At 36.7% G+C, this 21,561-nt stretch overlaps 1 protein-coding gene across 2 annotated transcripts in view; it reads left to right on the top strand.

Moving 5' to 3' along the window:
* Positions 1–7,890: 7,890 nt before the first annotated feature.
* Positions 7,891–21,561, top strand: part of MPP5 (membrane palmitoylated protein 5) — a 78,532-nt gene continuing 64,861 nt past the window's right edge. Inside the window, exon 1 of one of the 2 annotated variants that reach the window (XM_032482217.1) lies at positions 7,891–8,081. The gene's annotated coding sequence lies outside the window, so the exon portion shown is untranslated. The remainder of the gene's footprint in view (positions 8,082–21,561) is intronic. The other variant, XM_032482218.1, reaches the window with a different exon arrangement.

Raw genomic sequence — 21,561 nt, forward strand, 5'->3', positions numbered from 1 at the left:
AAACAGATTCAACAACAACAACAACAAGATCAGACACAGAAAGATTACATACTATGATTCCATTTAAATAAACATTCAGAAGGTAAAACCAATTTATAAAGATAACTTATCAGCGGTTGCATAGGGTGGAGATGGGCTGGAGGGTATTGACTGCAAAGTGGGAAAGGAAACCATTTGAGAAGGAAAGTTCTATGTCTTGACTGGGGTGGTGGTTACATTGGTGTATGCATTTATCTAATTTAATACTTTAAAATAGGTGCATTTTATTGCACATAAGTTATACCTTAATGATTTTTTTAAGGCAATATCACACTTTTATAGAAAAAAAGAAACTTGGAAGTTCAGCATCAAGTTGCAAATTTTTATTAGGTTTAAACACATACACACACAAACTTACTTGCTCTTAATAATGTACTGAGGTTTTTTTTCTTAAAAATAAGTTTGTGGTCAAAGAAAATTCATAAGTATTTTATAACTGGGTTGTTTTCAATTTTCCACGATACTACTCTTTGTAACTAGACATGTAAGAGAGGTTTATAACATATACCTAAGCTTTTAGAATCTTGTGCTTTTTCCCCCACATCCTCCTGCTGGGATAGCATACTGATTCCTTAGTATAGCACTATCCAGTACAACCTCTGTGATTATGAAAAGATCAGTATCTGTGCTATCCAGTATGGTCAGCATTGCCTTAGAACACAGTTCTTAAGACAACACTTACTATAAGGAAAATATATTCATGATTTATTCCACTTTAAAACAAAAATATTTTAACCTATACTTTGGAAATCTTTCAATAAAATGATGGATGATAATCCATGTGAATAGATAAATAAGTGGTGCGTGTAAATACCAGACGTTAATCTTGAGTATAACGGCTGTCAAGTGAGAAGGAATGCTCTGTTAATGCCAATAGCTAAGAAAAATTCAACTAAAGACCAATAAGCTACTTGCTTGGCTGTTGCAAGTGAGTGCAGTGTCACTCTTCTATGAAGTAGATGAGCTCCATGATTTAGATATAAAGTCAGTCCTTGAATGTATAATACTTGTTAGAAGAGCCATTAGATATAAAAAGACTGGGACATCAGAAGCACACACTTGTCCTCTGTCACTGCTACTACCACAGGACTCCGAGGCACAGAGATGGCTCTATCTTCCCTGCTACTGCTGGCACCACTGCATGGGACCAGGACAGAGCAGAGGTGTCCCAGATTTTCTGGCTGGAGAACTAGCAAGAGTGCTACAGGAAGCAATCAATCCCCACAGTCATAAGTTTTAACTTGGAACACATTTTCAGACGCATTGGTGAAGTTCCATAGAAGCAATATTATAAATCAAATAAAGTTTGTTGGTTTTGGAACTAATATAAAAACCTCATCATCATAACTTGTCTGTTATATGAGGGATCCTTGTATCTTTAAATACATCAAGCAGATGGAGAGTTTGCAGTGCAGAAAGTTTCTGTGGCTTGTTGAACACACAAGTAAACCCATCTTACTAAGGGAAAAGCAACATGGCTTCTGAAAGGAAAACTTATGCCACAGGAATCTGCTAATGTTTCCTAGGGCTAAGTTTGTGTGAAGACAAGGGCGACTCTATAGAATTTCAGGGTATGAATTTATTTGAACTGTCCACACCTTTTGACAAACTGCCACATCAAAAATGTTTTGCTACGGGTGGAAAGCAGCCCTGCTGTGGCTGTGGGGCATTTCCTAGATTCATAAGAAAGGAAATGAGGATTTTCTGCAAGAACTGGAGTAGGTTGTTGGTGGCTTTGGGAGAGAGGAAAGTAATACAGCTATTGTTAGGGTGAATGGGGACACAGACAATGTGTCCAATTGTGAGAATGCTTTGGACATTATTTGATTTTTATCTACCTGATTCTAGTAGTCATTGCTCAGAGGTGAGTAAAAAGCTCCAAGCTCACAGATAAAATATTCCTCAGCACTAAATATGTTAACATGATAATTTATTGATGCCTAAAGTACTCATGAAATGTTAGATTACCTGGGGATTTTTAAAAAAATGTCCACAAATACTTGAGAGGAGGTACTCCTCCCCTCAAGAAATGGAAACTGTTCCCCTTGCCTCGGGTGTGGGCTGGACTTACTGTCTCATTTCAAATGAATAAAGTGGCAGTAGTGGGGTGTGGTTTTGGATGCTAGGTCATAAAAGGGCCCTGAGGTTTCTATCTTGGTTGCTTCTCTCTTGGACTGCTTATTCTGGGAGAAATCAGCTGCCATATCCTAAGGAAAGGTCCACATGGCAAGAAACTGAGACCCCAAGCTAACAGCTATGTGAGGAAGCCTTCCTGGAAGCACTTCCTCCAGTCCCAGACAAGCCTTTTAGCTGACTGCAGGCCCAACTGACATCATAACTGTAACCTTAGGAGAGACTCTGAGCCAGAGCCACCCAGCTAAACTAAGTTCCTGATTTTCTAACACTCAGAAACTGAGAGGTTACATGCATGTAATTTTGCATCACAAAGCCTCAATTAATCCTAATACTGCTTTAGAAGAGCTTTTCCTTTTAGGTATACTTTATATAAAAACTTCTAGATGTTTTATGAAATACGTTAACAAGTTTTGGACACCCTTTGAAACAGCTCAATTTTCTCACAAAAGCTAATTCAAATGTAAGAGAAAAAAATTGTCCTAGCACAGCATAAAGGAAAGGTACCTATTAAACTTCTAATGCTCCACAAGAGGTCGGCGCTTTTCACTGCTAACCACAATCATGCTCTAAGATGTTTTTCATGGAATAATTGTTAAACTGTGATTCTGAATAATGGCTTTGACGTCTAGCTTACCAGATAAGAAGAAATAGGAAACCCTCAGAATTTTTGCATACTTTTAAGAGCCTTTAAACATTTGGTTTGGGTATATAGATGTTTACAAATTGTATTTTTTAAAAGTTCAAAAAAATAAGTTAAATCACACATTTTACCATGATCCTAAGTGTATTCATCATCTCTTCTAGACTTAAGAGAAAAAAATTCAGGGCATTTTTATTCTTGTTGCCAAACTGTTCTCAGCTCTTCTGTGCCCTGAACTGTGATCACAAGGCTTGGTATACTCTTGTTTGTTGTTCCACCTTCTTGCATTTGCTTCAAGTGTTATGCAGGGGCGATGAGGCATGAAAGCTTTCAGTCTAAGTACTTGGTTAGTCAGGCTCTTGCACCAGCTTCACACTATCTACTTCTACTTGATTTGAAACAGTTTATATTCCCAAATATAGTTTGAAAAATTCTTCTAAAAAATACTCTGGAAAAACGGGGGGAAAAGATATCTATTTTTTCTCAGTGGCCCTAAAGGAGTCCACTGTGGTACTCCAAATCTCTCATTCAACCCAACACATTCTTTAAAACCTAGTTGAGGACCAATGCCTATTCTGTTTCCCCTGGAGTCTATCACATGTCAAGGCTAAGACTCTTCCATGAGAAAGAAGTTTGTAAAGTTCCAAGTGTCTGTTTCTTCTCAGTTTTTGCAAGTGCCCAGTTAAAACTATTTCCTATGTGTGATCTATAATTTCCATCAGAAACTCCCTTCCTCAGGCTAAGATCTCTCTCACCCTGTCTCATGGCAGGGGTATGTATTCTCTGAACTGACGTAGTCACTAAAGGGTTACACACATAATAAGCCTTTATAATCTGTTAGATGTTAGAAACAAGATATCTAAACTTGTCAAAGACTTGTGTAAGTTCTGGAGTAAAAGTTAAGTGCAACTAATTAGTTGCATCTATCTTGACTTTTGAAGAAAACTTTTGCTTTCTAATTCTCAGCTCTACCAATTAGATAAGGATTCATTGTAGCAACTGGAATGAGTCATGAAGCATAGGAAGGAGTTGGTGAAGAAGAGAGAGTTTTCTCTTCCTTTTTCTCTCTGCATTTGTTATACCGTTTCCCTCCCTCAATTCATACAGCACTACTCAAGAGCAAAAATAATCATCTTTAGGCAGAAATTATTCCTTAGACAGGCTAGTCATAGCCAAACATTTGATGAAGCTGAAGGTTTTCTCTGATCCTTTCATCATCCCTATTCCACCTGCTCACGTTTATTTCACTCATTCATCCATTCACTCCTTCATCAGATATGTACTGAGTACCTGCGCTGTGTCAGTTACTGTTTTAGATTCTGGGGAATCTAAAAATAAGTAGCGGTGAATAAAATAGACAAAGTCCTTGCTGTTATGGAGCTAACATTCTAGTTTGGGGAGACAGATAATAGATATACAACATGTCAAATGGTAAATAAATATAATGAAAAATAAAGCTGGGGAGAGGGGATAAGGAGTGCGGGGAATGGGGTGTGAGAGATGTTCTAGGTTTTATGTAGAATAAGACAGGCCTCACTAATAACATTTCAAATGAGATCTAAAGGAAGTGAGGGAGAGTAGGTATGTGGATATTGGATGTTTCAGGCATTAGAAATAGCAAATGCAAAGGCTCTGAGGCAGAAGCTGTGGTAATATGTGAGAAGCAGCAACAATGCCAGTGTGGCTGGTATGAAATGAGAAGGAAAAGAGTAGTAAGAGTTGAGGTCAGGGAGATCATGCTAGGCTACAGGCTACTGAGCAGAGCAGTAACTTGATCTCACTTACATTTTAGCAAGATCACTGTGGCTGCAATATCAAGAAGAGAAATCATGGGTGGGAAGAGCATACTGCACTAATCCAGGCAAAGGCTGATGATGTCTTGGAGTAGGGTGGTAGCAGTGGGGTTGGTGAGAAGTGGTTAGAGTCTGGATATATTTTGAAGGTAGAAATAAAAGGATTTCCTGATGGATTGGATATGTGGTGTGAAAGAAAGCCTGAACAACTGGAATGAAGGCATGACCATATACTGAACTGAAGCAACTGAACAAAAATTTAAAGTTTGACATGTTAAATTTGTGATATTTTTAGAAATTCAAACAGATGTTTAGCCAACAGTTGAACGGGTGATTCCGGAGTTTAGGGCAGAAGTTCAGGCTAGAGATAAACTTAGAGCTGATAGTTTGAAGATGGAATTTAAAGCCACTGAGACTAGATGAAATCACATAGGGAGAGAATGCTAAAGAACAGGATGATAAGAATAAGGACAAATAGTTAATGCACACAGTGCCGGCCAGGCACTGTTCTAAGCACTTTACAAATACAGTTCATTTAGTCTTCACAACCATTGCAGGTAGCTACTTTTATTATCCTTAATTTAGGAGATGAGGAAACTGAATCTTGGAGAAATTAAGTTACTTTCATTTTTATATTTTTTATTAAAGGTTATTGCAAGATATTGAAAATACAGAAGAAGCTTTTTTTTAAATCTATTTTTATATATAGTGGCTAACATTTTTAAATCTCAAACTCCCAATTCCGTCCCACCCCCTTTCCCTGGCAACCACAAGATTGTTTACTATGTCTGTGAGTCTGTTACTGTTTTGTAGATGAGTTCACAGTCAATATTTTTAACTAGATTTATGAAAGGTTAAGAAGTACTATCAAATATCAAAATAATAACTAAGCCCAATAAAATTAGAAAAGCTCATGGTTTGTTGATTTCTTTTTTGGTGTTTAAAAATTTTTTTTAGGTATTTAATAATTAATGTGCCTACTAATTTGTTTCATAACTTCTCATATATGTGAATCAGTGAGTATTCTTTTAATTTACATTATTTCTGATCAATTGGTTCACATAATTATAAAGTGATTAGGCTATTAATTCAGTTTTGAAAACTCGGATGTCACTAGCACATGGAGGATAAAACCAAAGGGATAGATTTGCCTTAGTTAAGGATTTCAAATATAATGGTTAATGGTAGAATCTTGAAAACTGAGATTTCAGACCTGTTGCAAATGGCTGAAATATAATATTAATGTATTTCCTCCAAGCTTTTAATGAAATAAAATAGTTCAACACTTTATTACATCAACCTGTAATAGAAGCTGCTGTTAGATGTTAGGTTAAGCAGACATCAAGATGAGGAAGGAGAAAGGGTACTTACTATGGTTATTCTCCTTCCCATCACACACTTGATTTACAGTTTGGCTTTATTACTCATCCAAAGTGCTTAGTTACACATTTGCCAGGGTGATTCAGTGGGTAAATTATTTTGTGACAAAGATAAACAACCCCTCTGACATGGGGGTTTAAACCACAGATTACCCATTGCATTCTATTTGGGGATGAATATTATATTTTCTTCATACCCCTATGCTATTCATGTTAGATTCCATATGCAGAGGCTACCAGAATCTTAAAACTAGGAAAAGAAAAAAGTAGTTAGCTTGGAAAATGACACATGAGAAAATTTAGGCCCAGGACACTTGTCAGGCATTCAAATCATAAAAGTGGTTAATATCAAAGCTAAAACTCAAACCCAATCACCCTGCCTCCAGTTTCCATGCCTTCCATTCTTCCAGCTACCCTTCATTTTTTGCACAGGAGGCCAGTAATTTGAGTGATTTGAAGATACTGGGAATGGCTCTATTCACCAGAGAACAAAATTTTTTATTTGCCATAGGTTCTATACTCATTTAAGATGAAAATACCTTTAGGAAAGAAAAATAATAATACTTGTATAGCACTTAACAAAGGAATTCCCACATATTTTGAGGTCAGTAGCTGCTCTCTCACAGATAGTGGTCATCATTTTATTAGGAGGGGGTCGTATTACAGAGGAGTCCAAGCAGCCGGGGAAGCAAAGCTAGGTAGCTGGAGGGTTCATTTGGGTGGGGTGTTTTGCAAAACTGCTTTAGGCCAGGCAATTGTAAGGGATGCGTAAAGAGAGACTACTTTCTAAGAGGCCATTTCTTTGAACAGGTAGATCAGTGATTCTTAACTGGAGGTGAGTTTGTTCCCCAGGCGACCTTTGAAAGCGTCTAGAGACATTTTTGATGGTCACAAATAGGGGTAGTGGTGCTACTGGTATCCAGTGGGTAGAGACCAGGGATGCTGCTAAACATCCTAAATTGCATAGGTCAACACAATGAAGAATTATTTGCCCCAAATGTCAGTAGCGCTGAGTTGAGAAACCTGGAACTAGAAGGGGAAAAATACATCGAAGAACTAAAGGAGACTTCTTGAATCATTACTTATTTTATGCATTTAAGAACTTAGAAAAAGGAATAGGTCTCTTTCTCGCTTGCTCTCGCTCTCTCTTTCACACACACTAACCTTTTTTTTTTTTCCTTTTCCCTTTCCTTTTGGATATGGCTAACAGTTTGTAGGGAATCCTGGAGACTATCTAGATTTCCTTGCTCTGGATGTGGGTTGACTCAAGTACTTGAGTTTCGTGAAACAGCTGTGGCCCTTGGCATCCTTCCTTTCTGGTTTTCAGAACTCGGTCTCAGCTACTAGCTTTGTGGACCCTTCCATGGTCGCAGAGGATTCTTTTGTCGGACACTACACACATCCAGGTGTTCAGGTATGTCATGGTTCTTTTTCAAGCAAATGTTAGATTGTGCTTCACAGGACATGAGGAATCGCCTCAAGGGGAAACGCATTTTCTTCAAGGGCTGACGGACATTCAGCGAGAGAAGAAAGGTCTGTGGAGCGTTAGCCCGCTCCCACTGCGTCTTCGGGAAACCTCACGTCCTCACATAACCTGGCCCGCGGGCTCTATCCCAGACCGGTTCCCGAGCGCCCGAGAACCCGAAGCACCTCGCGTTTTCCACTTAGAGGCGCGCGAGTGCGCGCGCGACCGGCCGCTCGGGAGCAGCGGGGCCGACCAATGAGCGGGCCCTCTTTCCGCGCCGGCTCGGGATTGGGCGAACCGCGCCAGCTTCTGCGCCTAATCGCGGGCGGGCGCGCGGAAGAGCGACTGGGATAGGCGCGCCAGCTGCGCCAGAGTCCCGGGGGCGCGTGCGCGGTCTCGCGGCTGCCGCGGGGGCCGGTCTCGCGCGGTCTCGAGGTGGAGTCGCTGGCGGCGGCGGCGACGGCGGCGACTGGCGGTGGGGCGGGGGCGGGGACTAAGGATTGTGAGGTGGGGAATCGCGAGTTTCTGGATTCTTTATCCAGTTTTTTAAGTGCGGCTGGAGAGCTGCTGTTCCTGCAGTGTTTAGGAGCGGCCGGGGCGGGAAGAGCGGCGGCCGCCGTGGCGCGGAGGTAAGACGCGGACCGGCAGCGGCTCGGTGTGGAGGTCTTAATCAACAGGTCCCGGCGAGCGGGCGGGGGAGGGGCGGCGGGGCTCGCCCCCTCCCCCGCGAGCTGGGCCCGGGCGGGACCCGGGCTGCTTCTCCCGCCGCTCCAGGCAGCGGGAGCTGCGCCGGCCGTGGAGGGCGTGAGCCCAACCTTTGTCCCCCGGAGGAACGCTGTCTGGCGGTGCCCGCTCCCTCTGCCTTGGCGAGCAACCCGCCTTGGCGGGGGCTCCAGCCCGTCCGGCCCGAGTTGCAGGGAGTCGCCTGTTCTCTGCGCCCCCGCCCCCGAGTTCGCGACTCCCAGGACTCCCTCCAGGACGGGTCCGGGAAATCCGTGGGGCGAAGAACACTTTCCTTTAGGAGGCGGAATGTAGTCGGCGTTCCCCTGCCTGACTCAGCTCCTGGTATTCGGCTTCTCGTTGCATTCTTTAAACAAATAAACAAACAGTTCCTACTTCCTTGTAACCATTTTTAAAGAAAAGCCTAATCTCGTTCATGGTTTCTGATAAGTTTAAGTTTGCAGGGTGAACTTTGAAGCCTGTAAATTGTTGTAAGCTGCTTTTAATTGAAAGGCGCTTTAAACAATCTTTGGTACAGATTATGTAACTTTCTAATAATAATAATTCACCTTCTGTTTGGTTGTTTGACATACAGAAAGGTGTTCAGAATTTAGGTTTCAGTCGAAAGGTTTTTCTTGGCAGCTGGCGTTCAAATTAGTATATAGTGTGTGTTTTATCTCCGTACTCGTTTAGAATTGTTGAGAATTTGGATTTGGAAAGCCCATAGAACAAGAATTTTGAAATTTTGATTTTACTGACAAGGTAAAAGGCGTTAATATTGCTAATTTTTTAAAAAGTCATATGTGTTAATGATAGTATTCTAACTGTTTTTGGATAATACCAGAAGTTAATAGCCTATTAAATTCTACAGTAGTAACAAATGGCATGTTGGTTATTGGTGTCTTTGAAGTATAAGTATTGGTGGTAATGAAATTGTTAGGTAAGCTTTTTTGGATTATGAACTATTTTTTTTTTTTACTAGATCCCTGTGGACTTGGCATATTACAAGCTTTAAGAGGCTTTTTAAACTATTGTAGCAGGCGGAAGCTATTAAATTATAATGTAGGAACTTTATAGATGAAATAGGCAAAAAATACGGAAAGCATTTCATCATTTTATCTTTGTTAAAATAAAATTAAGTAAACCTTACCATATATTTGAATGACTTTTGCCTGACAGACCTGAACTTGATAAGATGGGCTCATTAATAATATTAACTTGTTTTAGAAAGTTAAAATGTGAAAGGATATAAAAGTTTTACCTGAGGGTTACCCAAGTCAGTACTACTGGAGCTTAGGAGTTTATATATTCTTTCTGAATTATTATCTTAACTAAAAAGCTCATCACAGACATACCAAGAAATTTGATCTATTTTATGTATCAGTATTCTAGTTGAGTTGGAAATAACCTTAGTAGTTGTATGTATAGCCTAACCTCTTCATTTTCCAGGAAAAGGAAAGTGAGGTTTATGGACAGACGAGTTAGTGGCAGAGTTGAAACTAAATGCTAAAATGTTTGCCTTCAGATTCCAAGTACAGTGTTCTTTTCACTATATACTATTGTTAAGTAAACCAGTAAGTTACCCTTCTCAAAATCATACATGGACCAAGCAGGGTTGATTTTTTTTTCCTTTTCTTTTTTAAATAACTGCTAACCACAGTTAATTCATTCCCTTACTGAAGGGTTGTTTTCAATTTTTCAGTATTTCAAACAATGTATAATGAACATCCTTGTGCGTGTCTCCTTGAACACATGTATGAAGTTTTCTCTAGAATGAATTGCTGGGCCATAGGTTGATGTGTATGTTCAACTTTACTACCTGCAGCCAAATTATCCTCTGAAGTTGTATCAGTTTACATTCCTGTCAGTAGTTTATGAGTCATCCTTGTCCACACTTGGAATTGTCAGGTTGGCATTGTCAAATTTTTAAATTTCTGCCGATCTGATGAGTGAGAAATATGTTTATTTTCTTTCTTTCACAAAGATTTCAACTTTAATTTATGTGAAATAAAATTAACTATTTTTGTTGTACAATTGTTTTGACAATTGTGTAGAGCTGTGCAACTACCAAAATCGAGATACAGAACAGTTCCACCACCTGAAATTCCCTTGAGCTACTCTTTTGTAGTCAACTGTTTCCCCCACCCTATAACCCTGGTAGCTAATGGTTGCTGTCTTTCCTTATAGTTTGTCTTTTCTAGAATATCAGGTAATGGAATCATACAGTATTTAACCTTGAGTCTGGTTTGTTTCATTGATCATAATACATTTGCTTGTTCATCCATGTTGCTGAGTGTATCAGCAGTTCTTTCTGTTTTATTGCTGAATGTAGTAGTCCATTGTGTGGATGTATCACAGTTTTTGTTTATTCATCCACCAGTTGAAAGACATTTGAGTTTTTTGTTTATTTGGACTATGAATAAAGTTGTTGTAAATCTTGCCAACAGGTTTTTGTGTGAAACATTAGTCTTCATTTCTTTTAGGTAAGCACCTAGAAGTGAAATTTCTAGGTCATGTGGGAAGTGTATGTTTAACTTTATTTAAAAAAGCCAAAAAACTATAGTAGGCAGAATAATGGCCCACAAAGATGTTCTGATCCCTGGAACCTGTGAATAAATGAGGTTACATGGCAAAGGTGAATTAAAGATGCAGATGGAATTAATCATCTGACTTTAGGGGGTTTATTCTGGGATTATCCAGGTGCGCCCAGTGTATCACAAAGGTCCTTAAAATGGAAAGAGAATTAGTAGAGTCAGAAAGATGTAACAATGGAAGCAGGACCAGAGAAATGGCAGAGTTCCTTGTTTTGAGGGTGGAGAAGTAGGGACATGAGCTAAGGAATGTTGTGTTCTCTAGAAGCTGGAAGAAGCCAGGAAATGGATTAACCTTTAGAACCCCCAGAAAAGAATGTAGCTCTGCCAACACCTTGCTTTTAGCCCAGAGAGACTTGTGTCGGAATATTTAACCTACAGGACTGTAAAATAATAAATTTATGTTGTTTTAAGCCACTAAGTTTATGGTAGTTTGTTACAGCAGCATCATAGGAAACTTCACTGTAAAACTGTTGTCCAAATAGGCTGAACCACTTCGTATTCCCACTAGAAATGTATAAGTGTTAAGTTACTTTACATCTTTGTCAGCACTTGGTATGATGAGTCTTTTTAATTTTAGTCATTCTAATAGGTTTGTAGCAGTATCTCATTGTGGTTTTTATTTGCATTTTTCTTATGAATAATAATGATAAGCATCTTTTCTGTGCTTATTTGCCAACTGTTAAATCTCTTCCCATTTTAAATTTAATTTTGCTGTCTGGTTTTGAGAGTTCTTTATACGTGATTTGCAAAGATTTTCTCCCAGCCTGTGGCTTGCCTTTTGCATCCTTCTTAACAGTGTCTTTTGAAGTACAGAAGTTTTAAATTTTGATGAAGTGCAAAGTACCAGTATTTTCTCTTATGGCTCTTACTTTTGATACTGTGTAGAACAACTCTTTGCTTAACCCAAAGTCACAAAGATTTTTCTCCTGTGTTTTCTTCTAAAAATTTTGTATTTTACATTTAGATCTTTGTTACATTTTGTGTTAATTTTTGTGTAAAGAGAGGTTTAGATTGAATTTATTTGTCAAGTTGTTCAATGACCATTTGTTAAAAAGATGATTCTTTCTCCATTGAATCCCCTTTGTCTCTTGGTCAAAAACCGTTTGACTACATTTATGTGGGTCTGTTTCTAGACTCTTGTGTTCCATTGATCTATTTGTCTATTTTTTTTTGCCAGTATTAGTGTTTTGGTTACTGTAGCTTTAAAATTAAGTCTTAAAACCAGGTAATGTGAGTTCTCCAACTTTATTATTCTTTCAAAATTGTGTTAGCTGTCTTAGTTCTTTTGCTTAAATTTTAAAATCAGCTTGTTGACATAAAAAAAAATTTCTGCTACGATTTTGATTGAGATTGTGTTTAATCTATAGATCAACTTGATAATTGACATCTTAACAAGATAGAGTTTTCAATCTCTGAACATGGTATTTCTCCCTATTTGTTTATGTCTTTGATTTCTTTCATGAGTGTGCTGTAGTTTTCAACATATAGATCCTGCAAATGTTTTATTAGATCTATACCTAAGTGTTTAAATTTTTTAGTCTTTTGTAAATAATCACTTTTAAGAACTTGGGCTTCCAGTTGATCATTGCTACTATGTAGAAATATAATTGATTTTTGTGTATAGACTTTGTGTCCTGAGTCTTTTTTTTTTCCCCTAAACTCATTATTACTTCTAGGAGTTGTTTTTTTTTTTCTGTAAATTTTTTGAGGTTTTCTAAGGAGACAGTCATGTCATCTATGAATAAAGAAATGTTCCTTTCTTTCTGGTATGTCTTTTTTTTTTTTTTTTCTTTCTTACCTTTTGCACTGGCTAGGAGTTCCAGTGAGATGTTGAATAGGAGTGTTAAAAGGGAATATCCTTGCCATGAAGCATTGTTTTTCACCTTTAAAATATGTTACATGTAGGTCATTTTATTGATTCTCTAAATCAGATTAAGGAAGTTTCCTTCTGAGGTTGCTGAGGGTTTTTTGTTTTCTAAATCATCAATGGATGTTGAATTTTGTCAGATACCTTTCTTCACCTATTGAGGTGATCATGTTGATTTTTTCCTTTAATCTGTTAATATGGTGAATTACGCTGACTGGTTTTCAAATGTTGATGCAGCCTTGCATGTTTCTGGGAATAACTCCTGAGTTGTTGCAAACCAATCATTTTGGATTATTTTTCTTTGACATTAGCATTTTTCTTAAAAATAAAGAAGGAAACAATATAATACTTTGTGAATCAAAGTGTTTATAAAGTCAGAGGAATCAATATTCGTTAACAGTTGTGTACATTTTACATGTTGGTAGGACTTAAGTTTTCTTGATCGATCTATACTGGAGTTTGTAGACTGTACTTTACCACTAGAGGATCTTGTTTAAAATTACTAAATGAAGAAAGGAAATATTATTTGTAACACTATAACCAAACAATCCTTATGATGACTTAATTTAGGCAAGTTGTTTAAATGTATTTGGATAGTGGAGTATATTTTGAATGAAGATGATATTTAATTAGGAGATTATTACGTGGAATGAAACAGTGGGAATTTCACAACAACAGAATAAAACAGGCTTCTTCCTCAACACCAGAAAATTAACTATAGAACCTTGAGTAATCATATGAATGTTTGGCATGGTCCAAGTATAAAGTATTCAGTGACTGCATTAAATCAAAAAGTATGACTTGAAATATAAGATAAAGTACTTGTAAGGAAAAGCCAGGCTCTGTTTAGCTATGCTGAAGATGTTCTTTCATGAAAAAGTGGGTACATTGTAAAAAGATGCATGGTTATTAAATATATTTTAATATTTTAAATTGTGAGGTTTTTCCTTCATCAGTTCAGACTATAGAAGAGTTTTTTTGTTTTTGTTTTTTTTGACATGTAGTTGATTTACAATGTTAGTTTCAGGTGTACAGCAAAATGATTCGGTTATATGTATTCGTACATGTATTTTTTTCAGATTCTTTCCTATGTTATTACAAGAAATTGAATTAGTTCTGTGTATACAGTAGCTCCTTGTTGTTTACTTATTTTATATATAGTAATATGTATCTGTTAATCCCAAACTCCTAATTTATCCTTCCCCTACCCTTTTCCCTTTGGTAACCATAGTTTGTTTTCTATGTCTGTGGGTCTATTTTTGGTTTGTAAATAAGATTTGTATCATTTTTCTTAGATTCCACATAAAGTGATATCATATGATATTTGTCTTTCCCTGACTTGCTATGATAATCTCTAGGTCTGTCCATGTTGCTGCAGATGGCATTATTTCATTCTTTTTTATGCTGAGTAATATTCCACTATATACACATACACATACATACATACATACACACACACCACATCTTTATGTAGTCATCTGTCAGTGGGCATTTAAGTTGTTTCCATGTCTTGGCTATTGTAAATAGTGCTGCTATGAACATTGGGGTAAATGTGTCTTTTTGAATTATAGTTTTCTCTGGATATATGCCCAGCAGTGGATTTATATGGTAAGTTTATTTTTAGTTTTTTAAGGAACCTCTATAGTGTCCTCCATAGTGGCAGCACTGTTTGCTACCAGAAAACTACTAGAGCTCATCAGTGAATTCAGTAAAATTACAGAATACAAAATTAATATACAGAAATGAGTTGCATTTCTATACACTAACAGCAAAATATCAGGAAAAAAATTAAGGAAACAATCCCATTTACCATCACATCAAAAAGAATAAAATACCTAGGAATAAACCTACCTAAGAGGGTGAAGAACTGGTACTCCAAAAACTATGAGACACTGATGAGAGAAATTGAAGATGACACAAACAGATGGAAAGATACACCATATCCTTGGATTGGAAAAATCAATATTGTTAAAATGGCCATACTACCCAAGGCAATATACAGATTCAGTGCAATTCCTATCAAATTACCAATGACATTTTTCACAGAACTGGAACAAAAATGTTTTAAATTTGTATGGAAATGCAAAAGACCTTGAATAGCCAAAACCATCTTAAGGAAGAAGAGTGGAGCTGGAGAAATCACTCTCCCTGACTTCAGACTATACTGCAAAGTTACAGTAATCAAAATAGTGTGGTAGTGGCACAAAAATAGACACATAGGTTAATGGAACAGGAGAGAAAGTCCAGAAATAAACCCACAACCTTATGGTAAATTAATCTACAAAAAGGAAGCAAAACCATACAACAGGGAAAAGATAGTCTCTTCAATAAATGCACAGCTACATGTAAAAGAATGAAATTAGAGCATTCTCTAACACCATGTACAAACTCAAAATGGATTAAAGATTCAAGTGTAAGACCGGATATTATATAACTCCTAGAGGAAAACACAGGCAGAACACTCTCTGACATAAATTGCAGCAGTATTTTTTTCAAACCAACTCCTAGAGTAATGGGAATAAAAGCAAAAATAAACAGATGGGACCTAATTAAACTTAAAGGCTTTTGCACAGTAAAGGAAACCATAAACAAAATGAAAAGACAATCTACAGAATGGGAGAAAATACCTGCAAATGACACAGTAGACAAGGGACTAATTTCCAGAGTATACAAATAGCTCACTTAGCTTGATATCACACACACAAAAAAAACCAATCAAAAAAATGGGCAGAAGACCTAAATAGAACATATCTCCAAAGAAGACATCCAGATGGCCACAAGGCACGTGAAAAGATGGTCAGTATCGCTAATTATTACAGAAATGCAAATCAAAACTGCAGTGAGGTATCACTTCACACCAGTCAGAATGACCATCGTTAAAAAGTCTACTAATAAACACTGAAGAAGGTGTGGAGAAAAAGGAACCCTCCTACAGTGTTAGTGGGAATGTGAATTGGTGCAGAAAACAGTGTAATTTTGAAGAACAGTTTCAGTAACTTCATAATCAAGCTGTTTAATTTTATCATTTCTATAAATTTGAGCTTATATGATTTAACTAGTATACAAATTCAAGCAGATTCTCTCGTACAATTTTAAAGTTCCTCCTTAGGTTAATTAGTTGTCTCAGAAACCCCATTGAAGTTTTGAGGCTTCTGAGGTTCTTGGCATTTTTGAACCTTTAAGGCAGTGGTTGACAAATTTCTATAAAAGGCCAGATAGTAAATATTTTAAGCTTTGCAGATCATATCACTTCTGTTGCAGGTACTCAACTCTGCTGTTACAGTGCAAACAAATGTGACTATATTCCAGTAATTTTACTTACAAAAACAGGATATGCTTGATTTGGCCTAGGGGCTTAGTTTGCCTACTTTGGTTTTGGGCAGAAAGTCAGCATTAGAAATGAAAATAATTGTAGTAATGTAGCAGAAAGATGCTTAGGATCGGCTAAAGCGGAAGGTATACTGTACTGTAATTCCCAGCCAAGCCCTCACTTTCCTTATCTTTAATGTGTGGCCATCTCAGAAGATGATTGGAAAAACTAAAATAAGGTGTGGAAGGCACTGAGCAAAATATTCTGACACGTAGTAAATAATAAGTATTTCCTCCCTCCACCCCAGTGTTTTATGGTATTTTACAGCTCATATCTGATTAATTATTCCAAATATTAGAAATTATAGTTGCGTTTATAGTTATAGCTAATTTGTCTTTTGAATTACACTTTTTGGGAATGTACGTTATAACTACTTGGCTTCACAATAGTATCAGAAACTTCACATGAAAAAATTGAGAATTTGTGTTGAAATATATTTCATGTTTTGAGAGTTTTACATTGTCACAGAAAATGTTTGATGTCACATAAAATGCATTACTTTAATTTGACCTATTTATATAGTTTTTGTGCTTCAGAACTGCCTTTGGATTGCATTCATTTAAATTAATTGACTGCCTCCTATGAGTGAACTGAACTGGGTGCTGTGCTAGGATTTGGTTGCACTTAAAGAGTACCCATATTTAGGTACTTATTTTTGTGTAATATTTAGGATATAAGGGAAGCTTCAGAAAATTGTCTTTTCTTTCTTTCTGAGTTTCTGTCAAGATAGAGCTGGATTTGAGATTTTTAACTCCTCCCCCCTCCAAAAAACCTATGCTCCTTCACAGATCAGAGGCAGAGATGCCATGTAGGTGGCTGTTGGAATAATTTTGTCCTAGTAGCAGAACTGGGGTTGGAGCTCTTCTACCAGACTTAGAAACTTTTCAGTATTCTTTTCATTGCACCATTGCCTGGTTTGTTAGCTCTGTTGTTACCTGCTTCTGGACTCCCAGAAATCTAGTTTTCCTGTCCCACATTTTCCATTTCCCCTCTAAAGCTTAAACAGAAGTTGCTGCAAAGTCTTATCAGGGTTTGCTAAGAAAGCTTTATATTATTGTTTGAATACAGTTAGAGCTTAGAATATAATTTTATTATAATTAATGTGAAAGAAAACTTGCTATTTTTAAGCAGATTTTTAAAATTTTGCTTTACATTGGTTATATTATCTGTATGATATTTATATATCAGATGTTGGGGTTTTTTTGTTCTACAAGTAATGATCATTCACTTTTGCACACTTTTGTCTGCCTCAAATTTCCTAACTAGTTTATTCAGAAAATTAGAGGTAAATACTGAATATTTACAATGTGGAGACTTTGGGCAGGACATAGAGAAGTATTAGATGAAGTCACTGCCCTCAAAGGTCTAATTTTGAAGTAAGTGTGAACAGTCCCTTAGAGATTAGGTTGTATTAAGATAATTTATTAGTTGTTTGAGGCAGAATCACAGAATTGCTCAAATAATATGGAAATGAGTTTTAGGAGTGTATTTATAATGTCATAGAATGAGAAGTTTTTGTTTTTTTTTTAAATAATGTGCCACAATTCATTTAACTGTATTACTGTTGGTGGACCTGTGAGTTGTTTCTAGTTTTTGGTTATTATGAGTAATGTTACCGTGAAGCTTCCTGTATGTTTATTTATCATGGTGTATATGTTTCTCTAGGGATCTGGCCCCTAGTATAGTAGCCACTAGCCACATGTGACTAAATTTAAATTAACTAAAGTTAAAAATTCATCTCTTTAGTTGCACTAGCCACATTTCAAGTGCTTGATAGCCACATATGGCCAGTGGCTATGTTGTTGCACAATGCAGATATAGAATATTTCCATTATTGCAGAACATTGCTGTTCTAAAGTATATTATTGGAAATGAAGTTACTGGATGATACGATATGGGCCTGGTCAACTTACCAGATAATGCCATACTCTTTTTCAGTGTGATTCATTTTAATAATATATATTTCCATTACCAAACTATTGAGTTTCTTCAAATTGTCTTACACTGAAAACTGTATAAATTCCACTTGATAAATACTGGACATGTAAAGTTAACTGTCTGTTAATCTTCTGTGAATCTTACGGTCATTTGGGTCCTTCCTCTGAAACACACAACACACTCTGTTGTGCATATACCATCAAGGAATTCATGGAAATTAGATCATGAACCCCAGATTTCAACCACTGACTTACATGATTCATCTCAGGACTATACAAGAAACCTGGAGATATTTTTCAAAATCATGATTCACTTAAAAGTAATCAGTAGATACCTAAGAGTTTCTGAAAGGAAATTTGATGATTTTGTAGACATCTTAAAGGGACAGTTTTTTCTTTTATACCTTACCCTTTTATACTTAAATTTTGTAGTGAGAGTAGTAGTTCATTTGGCGAAATCACAGTACTTTTTGCTTTCCCCTAACTCCTACTCAGAACTCTATCCTCTGCCCATCACTTAATGTGTTATGTGATATGTCAAATCCTTTGTATACAGTTTTAAGTACTAACAACTTTGTGAGAGAACACAGGCTCAGAGAGATTGTTTTATCCACAGTCCTATTTTAAGTGATAGCAAGAATTTGAATTCAGTTCGTTTGACTCCAGAGCACTTGGATTTTTCTACTTTGTATTTTAGCCTGTGTTAAGACTTACATTGTTCAACACTTTTTTTTGTTAAGATTAAAATCTTTTTTAGGAAGACCATCTTTGAGTTCGTGTTTAAGTTGTACTTGAAAGTGAAGAACTTTGAATCTGTAAATTGTCAGTTCCTTAAGGGTTGGGGTTGTGTCTTTTTATTTTAGTATCTCACTACTTAATATGGCACATAGTAAATGCATGTTATCAGTTTGCACTTTTTAACTATTTACTTGTTTAAGCCTTAGCCTTATTTGTGAGTTTAATCCCAGAGACTGAATTAACCTAGTCACCTGAGAGATTTTTGAGATTCAAAACAATTCCATTTATCCTGTGTTGGCCATACACGTGTCTAATGATGGGGAGTGTTCTCAGTTAACTTTCTTTACAAAGATATGAAGAGATGAATTTGCTAATGGCTTTTTCTTGCTTTTCTGTGGGCCCTACCGATAGACATTATAGTTACAAACCTTGCATTGATTAAGTACCCAGACTATAGAGTCAGACTTGTGCTGAAATACCTTCTTGACTTGTGTGTAACTCTGGGCAGGTTAACCTGTGAAAGTCTGATTTCTTCTCTGCAGAATGGAGGTTGTATTAGTGCCTGATTCACAAGGCTATAGGACAATGAGGTATCACCTCACACCAGTCAGAACTGGCCATCATTAAAGTCCACAAACGATAAATGCTAGAGAGGGTGTGGAGAAAAGGGAATCCTCCTACACTATTGGTGGGAATGCAGTTTGGTGCAGCCATTATGGAAAACAGTATAGAGATTCCTCAAAAAGCTAGAAATAGACTTACTACATGATCCAGCAATCCCACTCCTGGGCATATATCTGGAGGGAACTCAAATTTGAAAAGATGTAAGCACCCCAATGTTCATAGCAGCGCTATATACAATAGCCAAAGCATGGAAATAACCTAAATGCCCACCAACAGATGACTGGATAAAGAAGCTGTGGTATATATATATAATGGAATACTACTCAGCTATAAAAAGAATAAAATAATGCCATTTGCAGCAACATGGATTGATCTGGAGAATGTCATTCTAAGTGAAGTAAGCCAGAAAGAGAAAGAAAAATTCATGTATCATATGTGGAATCTAAAAAGGTAAAAGGAGACACTAATGAATTTATCTGTAAAAGAGAAACTCAGAGACATGGTAAACAAACTTAACGGTTACTGGGGCAGGGTTGGGGGTTTGGTAGGGGTGGGAAGGGATGAACTGGGAGTTCTAGATTTGCAAATACTAACCTATATATAAAGCAGATAAATAAAAAAATTCTATATAGCACAAAGAACTATATTCAACATCTTGTAGTAATCTATAATGAAAAAGAATATGAAAACAAATGTATGTATGTATATGTATGACTGAAAGAAACATTATGCTTTGCACCAGAAATTGACACACTGTAGCTGACTATATTTCAGTTTAAAACAAAAGAAAAAGAAAAAGAAGGCTGTAGGAAAGGAAAAACCTTTTTCTCTTTTTTTCTGGATTCACTGTCTGCAGCCCTGCAGATTAAACTGACAAAAGACAGATTAACAGGAGAAATTGTTTATTATGTATGCATATGGAGGCCTTCAGAAAAGAGAAGACCAAAGCAGAGAGACTGAGTGATAAATTGTGGAATAGTGACAAGATAAACGAAAAGAGGCTTTTAGGGGTTGAAAATTGTGGGAAGGTGAATATGTAGTGGGGAACTAAAGGAATATAAAGGTTATTTTAGTAAGGTTTGTTATGCAGATTTAAGTTGGTTTCTTCTCCATTGATAAGAGTCAACTCCCCGGTTTGAGTCCTCTTTCTGGTACCTTTACAAATGGAAATTTGTGTTACCTTTAAAAAGGGAAATTTATGCCCTGCTTTTTGAACCTGATAGGGAAGGGCAGAGAGGGTTTTGTTTTGTTTTGTTTTTTTTTTTGTTTTGTTTTGTTTTGTTTTCTGTGTGCTGTTTCTTAATTGCCTTTAGCGCAGAATAATCCTTACAGTGTCACATTTTGGGGTGGAATATTCTGATTCCCTTCAGAACCTTATTTTGAGAATTGAGATAATGTATCAAGAATGATTAGCATAATACCTGGTGTATATTAAGCACTCCATAAATGCTATCCACAGAAAAGAGATAGAAAAAATACAAACCTGGTTTATGACATTTACATGGACTAGCAATGAACTGCATTGTGTTTTAGTAAATATATTTTAAATAGATTGTGTGATTATCAGTAATTTGAGCAATTTTATAGGAATTGTGTGAATTGGATGTCACAGACTGAGTCATTGATGAATAATTGTAAATTTTTTGAGGTAAAGTTTTTGTCTCTGAAATAATAGTGAAAGTCAGTGGAGGGAAACAATTTGTTGCCCTATTTATAAACAGCTTACATGTGTAGTGAGATCAAGTTTTACTCAGCCTTCTCAGTTTCTCTTATTGACTCTCAAGCATTACTCTAGGGTGTTTTTTTACTAGGTCATTTTGACTACACATTTTTAAATAGACTTAAAAAATAACACTTTGCAGAGTTGAGTTTCATTATGGAGATTTAAAATCTTATGTTTAGAAAGCATTTAATTTTATTCATGTCATGTGGTTGCATTAATATTTTGTTTACTTTTTCCCTTTGGTGTAATAGAAGCCTTTCATATCTGTCTTGGGTCTTAACGTTCTTTCCCATTTCTACAAGTTTTCTTAGGATGCTCTTCCTCTGCAGGTAATTCCTGTAGCGGTTTCTGCAGTTGTAGTACAGCACTTACCAAGTATCACTGCAGTTGTATAGAGGTTTTGTCTTTTTGCTTGCTTGTTTACTTATCTATTTTTCCATACTAGATTTTAGGTTCCTTAAGGATAAGACCTCTGACTTAGCGATCTTTTTCTTGCCAATGACTATCCCACATTTTTGTACCAGATGGGTACTTAA

This window comes from Camelus ferus, chromosome 6, assembly GCF_009834535.1.
Source record: "Camelus ferus isolate YT-003-E chromosome 6, BCGSAC_Cfer_1.0, whole genome shotgun sequence".
Classification (NCBI taxonomy): Eukaryota; Metazoa; Chordata; class Mammalia; order Artiodactyla; family Camelidae; genus Camelus; species Camelus ferus.